General features: G+C 39.7%; 1 protein-coding gene across 4 annotated transcripts in view; it reads left to right on the top strand.

The window, feature by feature from the left end:
* grm1a (glutamate receptor, metabotropic 1a) overlaps positions 1 to 5,644 on the top strand; it is a 52,690-nt gene that overhangs the window by 9,055 nt on the left and 37,991 nt on the right. The window lies entirely within an intron of this gene.

The following is a 5,644-nucleotide window of genomic DNA, read 5'->3' as shown; positions in this document are numbered from 1 at the left end:
ATCTAAATGTATAAATCTAAATGTAAAACTTAAATCTGAAATGTTGTGATTAATGTTGAAGTTTAGTATTTCGGAATGGAACGCGGCCTTTGCCTCTGGCGCGTTGCTCTTGTTATGACGTCATCATCCTGCGACCAAAGCAACCGCTAACAAYGATAACGCTGCCGAAGATGGCATTTAAAATTCAAATTCAAAATGTGCTAATTGAAAACCACATGCACGGTGACTGCAGTCTGGCAGTTTAAGCTAGGACGTTGGTCGTAAGCGCAAGTTTGATGTCTTGTGGGGAAACGTTAGAGATGTTAGCAGTGTTAGCGCTTTTAGCGGTTGCTTTTGTCTCAGATGTCATAACAAGACTTGCGCACCAAGGGGAAAGGCTGTGTTCCATTCTAAAACAAATGCAAACATTTGACTAAACATTTAATAAAAAAAATAGCTAAATGTAAGGACGGTGAGCTAAAAGACARTAAAATGTTAGCGGARATTTTTAACTAGGATTTTACACTCAGAAAGTAATCTAAATAACAGTTAACATTTTATTTTACACGTGGTGCCCCAGATCACACAACACACTMATCTCAGTCAAGTCACGCCATTTGTTGTATAAATTGCACGTGGTGGAAACTGTACAGAATAGTAGTAAAAGTGCCTCAATACTTACTCATCAACACCCTTAATAATGACCTCATCGCTTCCTCTCCTCGTTTTTGAAGGAGCTAAATGAGATAAACTTGAGTCGTTTCACACATTTGAACAGGATTACATAATTCTGCAAAATCATCTGCAATGACTATTTGCAGGTGTCAAAATAAGTCGAGCTGATGCTACTTATAAGGTTATTTATGCATCTTCTGCTCGATAGCAAGGCAGGGAGAAGGATTTAAATACTCGTTACGAGTCAATAAACATTTATCACGTAAATACTTCAAAAGGTACACTTTCCGTACCAAGTTTTCACAATTTTATGTACAGAAAAAAATGACGAAAAGGAAATAAAACTATTTAAATTCAATGTATTTGATAGATTTTTTTTTTGTTTCCAAGCAAATCCTAAAAAGAACGTTGTGTCGACATGTTTCTCTGTTGCCGGTTCCTGCTGTCTCTGTGTTTTTTCTGTGAGTGTGTMCTCACGCAGGCGGTCCTTGACTGTGGCCCAAGACGTGCTGCTAAATAAATTTAGCCAAGCGCAGGTCAGAGAGTGACTCCCGTGGCTGTGAACTTGTATCCCGGCTGTTCACTCTTAATGGGATTTCTCAAATGTGCATTCTGTACAGAACCAGGTTGTGTGTCCTTATCTTGCTGGACACTTTTCCCGGTCACCTGTTTTTCAAAAGKGCTGTTTGTACCAAAGACACCTTCCTTTYTCGGTTTTCATCACATACTACGTWCCACAGTCCAAAAACATACATGTTCTGGTAGTTTGGGATTTTGAATTACATACATATTCTGTTTTTTTATGTAGCAAAAGGCTTGGTAGAAGCTAAAAGGAGCAGATTAGCTAAAAGCTAAGCAGCAACTGGCTAGGTAAATGTTAAAAAATGCTCGCTAAAAGCTAAATGTGTCAGCATCTGTGTTTGGTTGTGTTTTCGTTCTTTCGTATTCTTTTGATCTTGGAGTTTCTTGTCTGCCATCGACAGATTTGATAAAATATTGCAAAAGTTCAGCCAAATGTAGCAAAACTAGCTAAGAAGTAAATGTAGCAAAAATATGGAGGAAAGAACCATTCATAATTGGAAATAAATGTAGAAATATATAAATGGCTTGAAAAACTAAATACGTGGCTTAATAAAATAATAATGTGGCAAATTTAGCAACAATAAACACATACTAACCAATTTATTTGATTAAACGGTGCAACTTTAATTAATATTTATCATTTTTAACAGTATCAATTTAACATTATCACAATTATTTCATTGCTCATTTTATTTCCAGTCACATTTTGTACTAATTGTTTTTTATTTTTGTATTTCATTATTTATTTTAGCTAAATTTTTTCAACTACTTTATTTATTCCAACTTTTTTTTCTTGTCACATTTAATTTTAATCTATTGTTTGGTTGCTAAATTTGCCACATTGTTATTTTATTAAGCCATGTATTTAGTTTTTCAAGCCATTTATATACAGTATATCTACATTTATTTCCAATTATGAAAGGTTCCGTCCTCCATAGAAAAGGCTAACAACAAGCTAAAAAAAATGACAGAACAAGAGAAAAAAAAGAACATGTTTGATAAAGCAGATAAATAAAACATTTCAGAAAGATTTGACAAGATTTYTACATATTTTTATTGGGAAAATATGAATCAGTGTTCAGCCAGTGACTGACGTTCACTCAAGTAAAGATTCTTTCATCTTATCCACATTTTTTAAGCGAGGTAGGATTGAAGAAAAACATCCTTGTCATTGATTTTACCCTTGAAGAAGCATTTTTATCTCTGAAAGAAGAARTAAGTGTTATCAGCTGTCTATTTATGTTGATAAATTCAATTCATTCATGGAAAGCGGTGTTCTGAGCCGGGGATGGCAATCTGCCTTTTTAAACGATCTGTCTGATCTGTAGGGATGCTAACACTCATACATTTTTCTTCTCCTTCCATAGGAGATGGGTAAATGTGGGTTGTTGTTTTTTTCCCTTCCCTGTTAGTTTCTGTGGAAGTCTCCATRGGAGGGAGAAATGCTTCTAGGTCACAGGGAAGAAAGAAGGAGGCAAAGACAGACAGGGTGTGTAAAATGACAGAGCACGTCTGGGCCAGCGCAGATGCTACGCCGTATGTGTGGCCAAAAAACAAGCTGGCAGGCAGGTATTAGCTCATCAAAGGGGAGCTTGTTTTCTTAATTTATGCTTTCACCTCTGAAGAGGCCCCTTTTTCCTGACGTGTGTGCATTTTGTGTGGGTACACTCATAGTGCTACAAATTTTGTAAATGAATACAGGCAACACAGTGGCTCGGTTGGTAGAGCTGTTGCCTCTCAGCAAGAAGGTTGGTGGATCAAGTCCCTTCCGGGGACCTTTCTGAGTAGAGTTCTCTGGGAAGTCCAGTTTCCTCCCACAGACCAAAAACATGAAYGTTAGGCAGCTCTAGGTGGGACGTTATTGTACATCGACCCTCAGTGGCTAAAGCCTGTGGCCTTGGGCTGACCCTGGGCTGAACGGCTCCAATGAGCAACAAACTGAGGGGGTTGGACAAGATGTCTGTCAGTCAATCTGTACCTGAAAGGCATTAAGTTAACTGGGCACAATCTGCTCAATCRCCACAAAGTGGTGATGGGACTTCATGCCAATGGYCTGTGATGCCTGTGGCATTGAATTAGAGACCTTAGTCAAAAGAAAATAATTCTTGGGGACCCCTTTATAGATCCTGAGAATCTCAAAACACTGAGTGTTTCTAACCTTGTGTCTTCATCTGAGGGACGTGAAGGTTTGAATAAAGACCAGTGTATTTTTGGGGAGCGCAAAATGCCCATTTACGAGGCCCCCACTCATATGGGTTCTTCACCCGCTTCGGATGTTATCATCCATTAAATGGACGTTATTAGCCGTTATCAGTCCCATAGAATGGCTTCAGACTGTCAGCTGGTTAATATGAGGCATAAAGCCACTAAGGTTAATTGTAGAGAAAATGACATGGGCTACAATAAAGTAGACCGGACTCCGGCGGTAGCAGATTGTTGCATTCCAACATATATTGCACTGGTAACCCACTAGGGGGCACTGTCGGGGCAGTCTGAAGCCATTCTTGGGACTGATAACTGCTGATAACATCCGAACTGGCTGGGGTCTTTATCCATCCCCACTCACCATAACCATAACCATAACCATCGCCCTTTGGAGAGACTTTGGTGTTTTCTCCTTACTGCTGACACCAGATTTGTTGTAAATTTCATGAAACCCGATACAATTGAGGGCTTAGTCCTATTAGCCCACTTATACCAGCCATCCCTGGGAACCATTGACCCCCTTGACCTGGAAAAGAAGAAGTGGGTAAACACAATGGATGGATGCACTTTAATACTTTGTTTCTTTTTTTCAGGAATAAAACCACCACACTTTACACCTCACTCTCCTTACAGCTTTAAAACCTGCAATTTAACTGTTTTGTTTCAATCGTACAGCTTTTTATCAGCTTTGTTTGCAGCCATAGAGGGCAGTCATTTCAGCAGAAAAAGCCCCTAAAGCCCTTTTTTTACACAACCTTAGCAGCAACAAACAACACACAGAAAGGGCGCAATTAGCTGGYGAACATCATGGAGGCACAGCAGCAYGAGAGATGATTAGGAATAGCTCAGTGTGCTGCTTGTGGACCAATTCAGACCTGAAATATAATTACAAATCACTGCAGTAGGGYATTATATCTGGAATGTTTTAGGTATTTCTACAGAAAATTCAACAAACCTTGTTGAGCTGTAATAAACGCACAGCCARTGTAATACCAGAAGGGACTTGAACGTTTTCACTGGGATTAATTTCTGTCYAAATTATTTAGATTGAAAATTCAAATCATCATCAGTCAAGTGATAAACCATCTCGTTTCCTCAAACCCGTGTGCAAAACCAAGACAGTGGGATGGTATTTATCTGTCTAATTAACTGTGCTACAAAAACCTTTGTGAAAGCTGCTGCATCAGACATGCAACTCTAAAACATCTAGGATCAAACTGCGTTGTGAGTTTTTCCACAGTTTCCGACACCGAGTTAATCTTGGCTCACAGCAGCAGCAGACCAACACAGAACAGCGGTGGGTACGAGTGGTTTGAGTGTGAGAGCTTTTGGTTTTTGCTGTTCAGCCAACCTGCTCTTCAGACGAGGGCCAGGTGTGGCATCGCGCTCGACCCTCTTCATCCTCTCGCCGGAGTACTTTACATCCACTCCCCTCCACCGCACCGGTCCCGCCGGAGAGTCTCCTCTCGCTCGCAAGCATCTGACTGGTTCCACAAAAACACACAACTGCACAGGTTCCAAAGTGATGTACTGAGCGCACAGGATGCAACGTAGAGTCTGATTGGGTTTCCATATAATCTAAGGCTGAGACGTTGTGTAAAATGTAAACTGAACATATAATCCCAGTCAACGTCAAACATAACAGACAGGTATGGGCTAGAGCTGACGGCACTGTTTTAAAAGAGACACCTCTGACCAGCTGCTGGAGGTTTASAGGGAAACCATGTCCCATTCTCGACTGATGTAGAACTCGAGTTGTTTGGCAGTCCTGGCTCTTCTTTGCTGGATTTCACGTTTCATAATGCACCAAATGTTTTTTTTATTTTTGGGAGGTCTGGACAACAGGCGCACTCAAGTCACGCTGCTGTAATCAATGTAGTATGAGATTTAACATTGTCTTGCTGAAATATGTTGTACACTAAACAAAAAACATCTGGTTGTAAAAATAATAATAATAATAATAATAATAATAATTCAGAATTTCAGAATTGTTTATTGCCATTCACACACAACATCAAGATGCAGTGCAGAACGAAATTTGCAGTTTAGAACATCCGTCCGGAGAAACACACACACATGACAAACATGGGGGAACAAATGTCCAGGGTCTTTCGAAACATAGTACGCTACCTTTGCAGTTTACAATACACACACATAGGAAGGGTGAGTTTAAAAAAAGAGCTTTGATCCTGTGTTTTTATAC

The sequence above is a fragment of the Austrofundulus limnaeus genome, unplaced genomic scaffold (genome assembly GCF_001266775.1).
Source record: "Austrofundulus limnaeus strain Quisiro unplaced genomic scaffold, Austrofundulus_limnaeus-1.0 Scaffold82, whole genome shotgun sequence".
Lineage (NCBI taxonomy): Eukaryota > Metazoa > Chordata > Actinopteri > Cyprinodontiformes > Rivulidae > Austrofundulus > Austrofundulus limnaeus.
This window is presented reverse-complemented; position numbering and strand designations above follow the sequence as displayed.